The sequence below is a fragment of the Ceratotherium simum genome, chromosome 3 (genome assembly GCF_057802395.1).
Source record: "Ceratotherium simum simum isolate JZ-2026a chromosome 3, ASM5780239v1, whole genome shotgun sequence".
NCBI classification, from domain to species: Eukaryota; Metazoa; Chordata; class Mammalia; order Perissodactyla; family Rhinocerotidae; genus Ceratotherium; species Ceratotherium simum.
Genome location: NC_141902.1, coordinates 25,584,705 through 25,598,163, shown reverse-complemented (window position 1 = coordinate 25,598,163; position 13,459 = coordinate 25,584,705). Strand labels below are relative to the sequence as shown.

General features: G+C 37.8%; 1 long non-coding RNA gene and 1 gene segment (V, D, J or C); both read left to right on the top strand.

The window, feature by feature from the left end:
- Window positions 1-13,459, top strand: part of LOC101391383 (T-cell receptor alpha chain constant-like) — a 440,175-nt gene that overhangs the window by 24,202 nt on the left and 402,514 nt on the right.
- On the top strand, window positions 676-12,962 carry LOC147917463 (uncharacterized). Its single transcript, XR_015549957.1, has 3 exons — window positions 676-974; window positions 1,089-1,186; window positions 12,440-12,962. It is a non-coding gene; the product is annotated as an uncharacterized LOC147917463 (long non-coding RNA).

Genomic DNA, 13,459 nt, shown 5'->3' with positions numbered 1-13,459 from the left:
GGATTCATTATAGCATAAGAAAACCTGAAATGTAATGAAATCTTACAGCATATTGTAACTTAAGACATATTTTACAAAATTTGACTATAACCTCAAAAATTTATGTAGTGTTTTCATAATGCACTGTGAATTTAAAAGAAAAAAAATTTTTTGATAGACATGCTAGGAGTAAAGACTGAATTATCTTTCTTTTTTCTATATAGGAAATATTACAATTTATTGTCACATGAAGTGACAATTAAAAAGTATGGAGCCAAAATAATATAGAAACAAAAAGTATTATAGAAATGTGTCAGGGAAATAAGTAACAAAATATTACGTAATTTTCCAGATTTTATGATGTTTGTGGTATTTGGTTTTTAAAATTTGTAGTTTGTTATGATTTGATTTCTCATTCTAAAAGATTATTTTTATCCAATTTTTTATTCATAATTTTTAGTTATTATAAAAAGCCCCCATTTTATAAGTTTCAGGGCCTACAAAACATAAATCCTTCTCTGTACATAATCATAATGCTTTGAAATTCAACCACAGTAGGGCAGGAAGTAGGTGAAGAAGGTTCACAGAAACTGTGAACTTCTCCTTTGCTCTCTATTTAGCCTCTGGAGGGCATTGTTGCCTAAATTGGAAATTCTAAGAGATCAGAATAAACTCACAAAAACCTTCCTTTCCTACAGCTTAAAGAAGTGTTCTGACCACATTTTTTAGAGAGGGACACATAAAGAACCTCAGACACCAGAGGTGGGCAGTTTTGTCAAGAGAGCATCTCTTTCTAACAGTCCCTACCACGTCTCTAAGAAGTCTAAATCCCCTGTCATTCTTCCTCAGCCTCAGAGCAACCTGGGTTCAAGGCCCCCAGTCATCAGGTTTTTATTTGTTTGTGGGGAATCTCTCAGAAAGGAGCTGCCTTCTTCTTCACTGCTCAGCCATGACCTTGGTGTTCACCTTGATGCTTGGGGTGCTCCTGTTCCTGAGTGAGTACCGTTCCATTTGCTCCCTAGTCCACAAATGGAACATTGTTCTGGTTTGACTCCTAATGGAGACTTTTTGTTTTAGCTGAGTTCATTGATACAGCATTGATGTTTCAGGAGGAACCAGAGCTCAGTCAGTGATCCACATCACCTGACGTCCCTGTGGACCCTGGCGTCCATATCACCATCTCTGAAGGATCCCCTCCAGAGCTGAGGTACAAAAATTCCTCTTGTGTTCCACCTAATCTCTTCTGGTATGTGCAATATCCCAACTAAGGACTCCAGCTTCTCCTGAAGTACACATCTGGAAACTGCCTTGTTTCAGACATCAACAGTTTTGAGGCCTAATTTAGGAAGAGTGAAACCTCCTTCCACCTGAGGAAACCCTTAGCCCATTGGAGTGACTCGGCCAATTACTTCTGTGCTCTGAGTGACAGAGTGCCTGGAACAGCATGGGGAGCTAAATACATAACTCCTGACACATTGTAGCTTAAAAGACTCAGGGACTCAGCCTGAATTATATTCAGGAATTTGTCATGTTCCTTGAAGGCTAACAGTACAGAGAGTACAGAATCCTGGGAAGTGTTTAGTTTCTATGGAAATCTTAGATGTTTTTCTTTCTTTTTCCATTTTCCAAAGGAAAGTACTGTTTTCTGAATTGCAGCATTTTTATTCTAGAGTCAGGATTCTGAAGGGAATGAAACTATAGGATTTTCAACAAGCTAGAGGAAGTTACTTGCTCCCATATCCTCTGAAATAGTGATGGGCTAAGATGGCCTGAGGTTGGGCGTGTGAGTTGGTACAAGGCAAATCAGAGAATGACTTTACAGTACTAATCTCATCTCTCAAGCAATCAGAAAATCCAGGACAATTGCTTATTTCAAAAGCATTATTTCCAGATTATTTTACTAGTATCCTGAGAGGCTTCTTTCCTCAAAGAACTTCAGCACTTTGACTAAAATATTTGACATTGGCGGACTTAAAGCTAGCATTTAAGGATGTGTACAAGGTGATCTTTCCAAAGATAATATAGTATGAAGGAAAGAACACTTTCTTTATCCAGCGGCCCGCAGTACCAGGCATTCTAAATTAAACACAGTCCTGCTAAAGTTCCATGTGGAATCTCGGGGTTGGTTGTTCTATGAGTGACCCACTCTTTCCTCATCAGACCCACCCATGTTCCCTTTTTCCCTTTTTTCCCCCTTCTAAGTCAATTGCTGTAATACCTGCTGAGTGGCCGATAATAGTTATCGAATCCTTAATCATCTTTACTTACTTTTCTACACTGTTTCTCACAGAGCCATTAGTAAACATTTGCAACATCCTTGAACAGTTCATCTGATCTTCAGTGTCTGCAGATCACTTCACTCTCTACTTCAGTGAAAATACAGAGGTCCTCATTTTCCATCCCTTTACCTCCAAATCCATTTACAATGGATTATTATTATTAATATGAGACAAGATTAGTATGAGACAAGAGCACAAACTAAAATTTTCATATGTTTTCAAAAACAGTTATTTTTCTTTTAAAATAATCCGCTAAAGCTAAAAAGCAAAATACAAATAATAACTAATAATCAACAGTTTTAATAAGATGTATTTAAAACTGAAATTTTGTTTAAAATTTATTTTAAAACAATTATAAATATTTTTTATAAAAATAAAACTGTTCACAGTTCTAGTTTCAACATCCATCTAGTTGCTAAAGTAAATAATCAATATCACTCTGTACGCAGGTTCAGGCTAGAATAAATATATACAACTTTAAAGTAATACTGTTTAAGACAGCAAAGTGTTCCAGCCATCATAGGCAACTGTTGTGAATACTGTGCTGATTCACGAGTGCCCTTTACAAGCACAGATGAGCAAATAAAAGAGAAAGAAAATGAATCCTCAGCTCTCCCAGGAAGCAATATTTTGTTATGCTAGAATCTATGGCATCCATGCCATCTGAGAGGAAAGACTGGGCTAATTAATTTTTCTTTTCTCTTCCCTAAAATCCCCCCAAATTCCAAATCAAAGCAAGTCCTCAATGTCAGTAGCAGCACAATCCATAGATTTTTCTGATATTCAAATACAGTTTCAAGGGCAACTGATGTGAATAAGTGTTTTTCCTTGAGCCTGAAGGGTGTTAGTAGTTTTGAAAGGTTACAGATTGTGCCTGGACCCAAGTGACGCAGACAGCCCATGTTCTTTAGTACATTTATTTGTGTGTGTGTGTGTTTGTGATCCGCGGCCCTCTCCACATACTTGCTCGTCTTCTTTGTTCCTTGTATTTAAAATAAAGGGTCACCTTTCAAAGATCACTCATCTTTCCTTTTGTTACTATTCTCCCTTGTCACCTCCATAGAAGGCATACCGTATCACACCTTCCATTGAGTTGTCTCTGTAATACAGGCTTGAAATAATTGTTATTCTCTTGGTGTTCATGTAGTATTCATGGCATGCTTCTATTATGGCATCCTTTAGGCCTTTACTAGGTATACAGAGATGTTTGTCTCCTCCATTATATCACGAGCTCTCTGAAGGAAGTTACAGGGTCTAACTCATTTTTTATTGTCCCAGCTCTATAACTCGCTTAAATATATTGGCTAAACTGGATCACATTGGAGGATTCATTTTTTATCAGGTTGTAGGTAAGAATTAAATGAATTTTTTTCATATCATTACATAAAATTATATTATATGAAAGAATTTATTTTCATAAAAAGGCACTGTGGGCACTCCTGGCCCTATTTATGGTATTGTCCATCCTTGTGGGCAGTTCTGTGGCTTCAAGTCATTCCACAGGTACAGCCCTGGAAAAGCCAGCTGGGCTTAGTTATGTCTATCTGCTGAGTGAGAAGTGTTCCTCTCTTAAGGTTTTAGCCCATTAGGAGGCACTATAGGCTTTTCTTAAGCCCAGGGACTACCCTGTGGGACCTAGTTGTGAATATTTGTTGAAAGATTTGAGAAATTCTCTGAATGTGCAAATGGGGGCTAGTGAAGAGGGGAGAATAATTGTGTGTAAGGAAAAACTAATAATTATCAGCACACAAAAAAATATGCTTCTTGCTGAATATTCCTTTCAATTAAAACCTCTGCTTTATTCCCTAGATCAAGTACTAGAAGCCTATAACTGTAATGCATACATCTATATTTACATTGTTATCATTATCTTTATCTATGCCATTATCTTTATGTGTATCTATCAGAAAGGACTCCTGGATCTGAATCATATAAAGCAAAACAGAAGATGGAGAATTCCAAAGTATAGAAATCAGATATTTCTGATTTTTTGTTTTTATTGCTAAGATTTTTATATATCAGGGGAAAATGTGAAGTTCCATTTCATAGGGTCAAAAATTTTTGTAAACCATTGAATTCCACTTTTTCTTTAATATTCTTCCTGTCTCTTTCCTGAAACTAGAAAATCAAAAAGAGGAAAGAGAGAGAAGTTAAGGGAAAAAAGGGGAATTTGGAAGTAGCAATGTAATGATTGGGGAAAGTGGGAGGAAAAGAGGAAGACAAAGGTATTAGAAAGAAAAAAGATGAACTGAACTGCAAGCATGAACCACAGGAAGTTTTTACAGACAAGAATTAGAAAACAAAATATGTTACACAGCAGCAAGGATAATATGCAAAAGTAATGTCCTAATTGATTCTATTTTTTTTTCACAGTTTAGAGTCTTATTACATTCATTTCTTATAACAATATTTACCACAAGTCTTGGTTGTTCCAGGACAGTCTCAATCCATACATTTCATATATCCCAATAATAGGAATTCATTAAGTATACAATACACAACGTTTAGGTTCTTATTACTTTGTATGACTGGGGGAATGACTCTCATATAATTAATTCATAGGTTAGTAAAAATCTTTTTGTCAGAACACGTGCTTGTTTTCTGGATTTAAAAACGTGAATATTCTTTCTATGATCCCCCCTAGGCTGTAATTAGCATAGACAAGGCACCTGTCCCTCCTGAGGAGGCCTCTCCCTTTCCTTCTCACACTTTTTACTACAACCAGGATTATCAGAAAATCCCCTAGAGTACTAGAATAATGACCTTTCTTTTCCCTTCTCACTCCAGCACCCTCCAGCCCATGATCAGTCAGGGTGAGGCTGGAGGGTGGGGCTTCCTGTCACAGAGTGTCTGGGCCTGAGCATGGTTTGTGGGTGAGGCTGATTGGTTGCAGAAGCAGGAACAGTTCCAGAACCAAGTCATGACACTCACTGCCCAAGGGTTTAGTTAAATATATGTTGTGAAAATGTCCCGAGCAACAAGGCAAAGCATCATGAAGAGGCTGTTGGGCACTGTGCTGGGGCTTTTGTGCACCCAGGTTTGCTGTGAGTCGGGGCTGTCCCAGATGGGAATCTGAAGGGATTTAGCACCTGCAGTATTGTTGAGGGAGGGAGGGAGGGAAAGGAGCTCACAAGTCTTACAGACTTTCTATCCTTCTCATAATCTAAGGGGGTATTTTTCAGGTTTTGTAGGTGTTACAGTGACCATCACCTGTGACTGTTTCTCCGTTTCTCATCAGATGTGAGAGGAGAGCAGGTGGAGCAGAGTCCCCCAACCCTGAGTCTCCAAGAGGGAGCCAGTTCCACACTGCGGTGCAATTTTTCCACCTCTGGGAGCAACTTGCAGTGGTTTCGCCAAAATCCTGGGGGCCACCTCATCAGCCTGTTTTACATTCCTTCAGGGACAAAGCAGAATGGAAGATTAAAGGCTGTGACAGTCGCTAAAGAACGCCACAGCTCACTGTATATTTCCTCTTCCCAGACCACAGACTCAGCCATTTATTTCTGTGCTGTGGAGCCACAGTGCTCCCCAGGCACCTGCAACCTGTACACAAACCCTCAGCTGGGCTCAGCTCCTCCTCCAACCACAATCACATCACAAGACCAACACACAGCGTTTCTGCAGCTTAATATTCCTAACCCACATTGGTGGAGTATTAACCACAGATACTTCTTGGCCCTACAGGTTTGGGATTTGGTTTTTATCTTTCCTTCTCAATCTACACCTCTTTCTGTACTATAAACCTTTAGCTTGGAACTAGCAGAGTAGTTGACAAGAGGACAGAACTAAAATAAATATTTAAGCAACAGTATGCTGGACTCTAAAAGGGTAAAAAGTGAAAAGAATTAAAAGAAAAGGAAAATTACTCTGTTAAAGATGTTATTAGACAATGATCTAGCTTAGCTAGGTGTGTCAAGAATGTTCAGGTCAGCCTCACCACAACATGTCCCAAAGCAGTTGCAGACACTTGCATCCCATCCTACTAGTGCAGCAAAGCAAACAAACAAAATTGCTGCAAGTTCATATATTGTGGGAAAAACATTAAAACGTATATTCCATTCAACTAAATCCCATTCATGTTCTTGAGGCTTACTTTATGTACTAGGATAAGGTCTATCCTGGGGAATGTTCCCTGCATGTTTGAGCAAAATGTGTGTTATGTTTTTGTTGGGTAGACTTCTGTTATGTCTACCTGGTTTATAGTGTTGTTCAAGTGTTCTATTTCCTTGTTGATATTCAGCCTAGTTGTTCTATTATTATAAGTGAGATATTGAAGTCTCCAGCTATTATTATTGAATTGTCTATTTCTATTCATTTTTGCTTTATGTATTTTGGTGTGTTTTTAGGTACATATATGTTTATAACTGTCATATCTTCCTGATGAATTTGCCCCTTTACCTTTACAAAATATCCCTCTTATATCTAGTTTCATTTTTTGGTTCAAATTTTATCTTGTTTAATAATAGTATAGCAATTCCACCTTTCTTATGTTTGCTGCTTGCATAATATATTTTTTCCATCCTTTTACTTTTAACCTATTTTTGTCTTTGAATTGAAATGTGTCTCTTATAGATGGCATATAGTTGTATATCATTTTTTTTACCAGTTTGATAGTCTCTGCTTTTTTGATTGGATTGTTTAATCCATTCACATTTAATGTTATTATTGATATAGTTGAATTTATGTCTGTCATTCTGGTTGTATTTTCTTTATGTCCCATGTCTTTTTTGTTTCTCTATTCTCTCTTTACTGCTTTATTTAGCATTAAGTGAATATTTTCTAGTGTAATATTTTAATACCTTTAATTATTTTTTACTATATTTTTGAGTAATTTTCTTAGTGCTTACTTTAGAGCTTATGATAGGCATCTTAAGTTATCAGTGTCTACTTTAGAATTACGCTAACTTAATTGCTGTGGGATATTGAAATGTTGCTACTATGTAGTTCTATTTCCTTTTCCCTTTTTCGTGCTATAATTTTTATTCATAGTCCTTCTATACGTTACAAACCACAAGTACATTGTTATAATTATTACTTTATATTTTTGTAACTTCATGTCTTTTAAGAAGCTGAGACAAAAAAGGAAAACAAGTATGTATCTATGGGATTTGTTGTGTTAACTTTCTTATTTACTATTTCTGGTTCTCTTCATTAATTCTGGTGGATTAAAGCTACTTTCTGGTGTCATTTCTCTGCTCTTATACAGTTTTGCAAGCACCTTCCTCCTTTGTGCTCTTATTGTCAAATATTTTACATTTTTATTTGTAATAGGCCCAATAATACAATTATTTATGAATTGTTTTATATAATTGCTCTTTAAATTGGTTAAGAGAAGAAAGTAGAATAAACATGCAATTACATTGTCTTTTATAATTATCTAAATAATTACCCCGAATGGTGTACTTTTGTGTGTGTGTGTGTGGATGAAAATTACTGTCGGGTCATTGTTTTCAGCTATAAAAACTTCCTTTATTATTTCTTGTAAGGCAGATCTTAGAACAATGAATTCTCTCAGTTTGTATTTATCTTTGAATGTCTTTTATTACCTTACTTTTTGAAAGATACTTTTGCCAAATATAGGATTTTTCATTGACGATATTTTTCTCTTTCTATATTTTACTTTGAATATATCTTTCCACGGCCTTCTGGCCCAGTGTTTTGGTTAAGAAGTCAGCTGTTAATTTCATTAGAGTTACTTTGTATATAAAGACCTGTTTTTCTCTTTTTGCTTTCAAGATTTTCTTTTTATCTTTCAACATCTTTACTTTGCTGTGTCTGGGTGTGGATTTCTTTGAATTTATCCTTCTTGGATTCATTGAGCTTCTTAAATGAGTAGATTGTTTTTTGTCAAATCAGTTCTCATCCATTATTTCTTCAAACATTTTTTCTGCTTCTTTATCTCTCTTCTTCCCTCTGGTTCTCTCATTATGCATATGTAGGTGTTCTTAATAGTGCCCCATATTTCTCTGAGTCTGTTCATTTTTCTTCATTCATTTTTCACTGTTTTTCAGATTGTATTCTCTCTGTAGATCTAGCTTCAAGTTCACTGATCCCTTCTTCTGGGAGCTCAAATCTACTGTTGAGCCCCATTAGTGAATTTTTTATTTTGATTATTGTACTTTCCAACTCCAGAATTTCCATTTTGCTCCTTTTAAAAAACAATTTCTACCTCTTTATAGATATTCTCTATTTTATGAGATGCCACCGTCATACTTTCTTTTACCTCCTTTAACAACACTTCCCTTAGTTTTTTGAACATATTTAGATTAGCTATTTTGAAATCTTTATCTGCTAAGTCCAACATTTGAACCTTTCCAAAAGCAGTTTCTATTGCCCATTTTTTTTCCTGTATAAAGGTCATACTTTCCTGTTTCTTTCCATGTCTCATAATTTTTTCTTGAAAACTGGACGTTTCAGATAATATATTTTACATAGTTTCTTATGGTTGCTGTTATGGGTAGAGTTGTTCTCCCTTCAACAAATTTATATGTTGAAGTTCTAACCCCTAGTACCTCAGAATGTGACCTTATTTGGAAATAGGATCATTGCAAATGTAATTAGTTAAATTAAGACAAGGTCATTAGGATGGGCCCTAATCCAATATGACTGATGTCCTTATAAAAAGAGAAAATTTGGACATAGAGACAGGCACACAGAGAGAACAAAACATAAAGATGAAGACAGAGATTGGAGTTATGTTTCTAAAAGCCAAGGAACACAAAAGATTGCCACCAAATTATCAGAAGTTGGGCAAGAGGAATGGAACAGATTCTCTCTCAGCCCTCAGAAGGAACAAACCCTGCTGACACCTTGATCTAAAACAAAACAAATTTGTTCTCTTATGGTTCTGCAAGAAGTCTGAAATCAGTTTCATTGGCTATAGTTGATACTGAACCTCTTAATCTCGATTTAGTGTGCCCAATACACAGCAAGCCAAACACTAAGATATAGGTGCTTGGAGATGGGGAAAGATTTATTTGAATTGACCAAAACAAGTAGGCAGGAACCTAGGTTCACAGAAATCCACCTCCCCAAGAACAGAAAGCAGGGGGTTTTTATAAAGCTAAGGGGATTGGCAGGAGGAGCTTTGGAGAAACAAAGGGGTCACTACCAATAAGCCCCTGGGCAATCTGACTTCTAGGCTTCAATGTCTGCTGAGGGCTGGCCATTTGGTGATTGCAAACTCCTTGAAGGCTTTCTCTTTCTTCTGCAAAACAAGCTCACAAATCCTCTAGAAAACAAGCTCACAAATCCCGGAGACCCCTGGGTCACCCCGCAAGTTAAACAGGAAAAACAACAAATTGGTTTAGTACCTACAGTACCTCTCAGGTACCCAGCTTCATAGTCAAGGTCTTTGCAGGATTGATTCCTTCTAGAAGCTCTAGGGAAGGATCCATTTCTTTACCTTTTCTAGCTTCTGAAGGCCACCTGGATTCCTTGGCCCACAATTCCTTCTTGAATAGCTCCAACTTCTTGCTTTCATCACCACATCTCTTTCCTTTTCTGGAGTCAAATATCTTTCTGCTTCTGTTGTATAAGGATATTTGTGATTATATTTTGGACCTAACCAGATAACCCAAGATAATTCATATTAATATCCTTTAATTACTCACATATCCAAAGTAATTCTTGCCATGTAAAGTTACATTTTCAGATTCCAGGCATTATGACCTGGATATCTTTGGGGGCCATTATTTAGGTTACCACATATATTATAGAAACTCTGGACATCCATTCCACACCCCCTCTAGGGCTTGTTGTTGTTTACTTATTTATTTGTTTAGTGACTTGACTATTTCTGTTAAGTCCTTTTTCCCCACAGTGTGCAGCCTATGATGTTGTTATTCCAAGGACACAGTGTTGGATATGTGCCCAGACACTCTGGCATGATAGTGGCTTTAGCAAAGCTCTCTTTGACAATCTTTTTCCCTGATCTCTGTGTTAAACTATATGCCTCTGTATCACACCTAGCCAATAGCCTCCATTCAGTGCTAGCTGATTGTTCTACTGTTTTCAACAATGTCCTGGGGAAGATAAACTGTTCCAAGATCTGACCCAATTAAATCCAAGCTCCTTTGCACAGGTAGTCTTTGAGGCTCATCTTTGAGGCTTTTTCAGACCCCTAGAAGACTCTTCCTAGCTGTCTCTTTTCCTGTTCTCGCTGTTAAATTTCTAACTAGTTGTCTTGTGATTTAGCATTTGGCTCTCATTGAGCTACTGGCCTTGTCTTAATTGCTTATCACCAAAATCTCCTTTGTCTTCAGCAGCAACCTTAAACTTGAACCTCCCGATGCTCTGTATCAAATAAATTCTTCCCTAGGGGAGAGCTCTCTGTTTTTACAGCTGCTTCTCTCCCTTGGCATAACCTCTGTGCCACTGTTCTGGAGCTGTGAGAAGGGAGAGTGGCCTGCTTATCTCATAGTGACATCTCAGCTTTATGAGCAGTGTACTGGGTGGGGGACAATACTCTCCGGTCTTCTTGGCTTGCCTTTCCCAGTATGGAACCACTACTCTCTGAGTGAGCTGGGGTCAGGGCAATAGACTCCCAGTTTCTCAGTCTGCCATTCCTGGGTTAGAGCTTCTGCCCTCTGAGTAGACGCTGGGAGGTGAAAAGTAGCCCTAGACCTCTCAGTTCCTCTTGCTTGCAATAGAGCTTCTGCAAAACAAAGCTGAAGGAGATGAGAAATGTCAGAAGTCAGCCCCTCCAGGGAAATACCATAGTGCATACTGGGAGCTGTGGGGAGGGAGAGCCCTGCATTCTTGACTGCATCCACCCAAAGTAGAGCTTCCATCATGCTGAGCTGGGGGGTGGGGAGTGGGTCATGGCTCTAATGCCACAGACTCTTTCTGTTCTTGTGGAGATTTAGTAGATTTTCATGAATAAACATTTCTCTGTATAACCTTTTTTATTCACTGTATATCCTTGAGACAATGTCCAGAGACTTTAATTTTTTAAAAAATATTTTTCACCAGTTATAGTTGTTTTGCTGGGGAAAGTACTCATGGATCCCCTCACACTGCCATTATGGAATTCACAGCCTCCTATTCATGTTATTAGCACATAAAATAGACCTAGATAGAAGATAATCAAAAGTTCAGCTTTTCTTTGAGATACATTGACTTTCTCCATTGAGAAAGAAAGCTGTCATCTTGTCCTCAGTCTAACTCTGCCATAAATGTAATTTATCAAACACAGCATGATTTACCATCATAAAACAACCATGTGTTCTGAGACTATTAATGATGAAAAATAGGACGGCCATATCTTTTCTTAAATCAAACACTAGTTGTGCTTAGAGGCATTATCCAAAATAAATGAACACTAATCTATTCTAAGTTTCTGACTCTATAACAGAAAACAGTATTAGTGTTGATTTGTACAATGCTTGACACAATAGGTATGTCAAGTCTCTTGAAGATATCATAATTATGAGCAGTACTGCTATTTTTTCATCAATGAAAATAATGAACAAACTTTTTTAATACCCACTGTCTTAGGTCCTGTTCCCCAGAGGCCGACCTTGAGATGAGGATTTGTGCACCTGAATGGGGAGGGAAAAGGCCAAACAAGGGCCAGATTTCAGATGATGTTCCTGACATTCTGTCAGCCTGATTTTGTGGGGAGCTCTAGAGTATAAATCCTACTACACTTGTCCCACTTAGAGACAAGGGAGCTGGTCTCTAGTATAACCACAAAAGTCAGTTATTATCTAAGCTGCCAGCAGCAAAGCACACAGAAATTGGGAGATGAGCACATATGAGGTTTCTGAGAGAATTTGAGCAGGGTACCAACAACGTCTAATATACCCACTGTAACTTTACTCTTTGAAACAGTTCTCCAGATTTGACTGCTTTTGCTATTGTTCAAGTCAAACTCCTCAATGTTCACGTTTGTCTTTTAATGTTTTTTGCATATTCAGCCAACTCTCACCTTTATCTAGCCACTACTACACACATCCTTCCCCAGCACTATCCACTTTTCATAGTCAAACATCTCTGCTCCATGAGTGATAAAGAACCTTTTTCACTCGTATCTCCAGGTTCCTCTCCTGGCCCAGTGTTGCCATTCTGAGCTTTCCTTCAGATTTCCTACTCTGTGACCCCAGATATCCCTTCTCTCATTCACTAATTTTCTAGAATCATATTCACCAGAGACTATGGATTATTTTATTCTCTTTCAGATGAAATATCAGCAGAAATGGTCACGTGATCCTAATGACATCAGAAGACAAGGGCCGTCTGTGACTGATGTGTGTGAAGGAAGAGGAGAGTATGCATATGTCCCAAATCCATATATATTTTACAATTAAAATTTACTTTTTACATTTCAACTCTCATGAAAAGGATTTGGAGCAAATCGAAGGTTAGCCATGTATCTTTACTCCTCTAACATGACTTATGACTTGATGTCAGGGTCTCAAATGTCCATGAGGAGCAGAGCATAGTAGAAGAAAAGACAGGGAGAGGATCTCCGACGGCTCTGGCTGACAGTGCCTTTTGGCTGGAATGGAGCGGGGATGAAAAGAAGCTGTGCTTGAATGAGGAAGTGCATGGAGAGCCTGAGAATCTTAGAGAAACTGTGCTAACATTAAGTGGATCCTGTGCTGCATAGAGTGAGGCTCTGTATACCCGATGTAAGTGCTTCCCACAGGGACAACTGACCACCCCTTCTGTTCTTGTTATGGAACTTGTTATTTCAAGGGCTTTGGAGGACCACACAGTTAGTTTATCCCACTTAACAGGCAGTTTAAGTTTCCTCATTCTGACTCATTCTAGGACTGAGTGAGATTGTGAGTCAGCTGCCCTCTGTTAGCTCAGGTGGAAGCTCACAGCTCCTTCATCCTCAAACTTTTTCATTTTCAGGCAGGGCTGAGTGTCTGATGGCTAATTTCAATAGTAGAAAATCTCTAATTTTATTTTATTTTTAAAAATTATTTTATTGAAGTCATCTTGGCTCATAAGTGTGTAAATTTCAGGTGTACATTATTATATATCAGTTTCTGTATAGACTGCATCGTGTTATAGACTGCATAGTCTAGTTTTTATCCATCACCATGTGTATGTGCCCCTTTATCCCTTTCACTCTCCCCCCAACACACTTCCACCCTGGTAACCACTAATCTGTTCTCCTTATCCATTTATCTATCTTCCACATATGGGTGAAATCATATGGTGTTTGTCTTCCTCTGTCTGGCTTATTT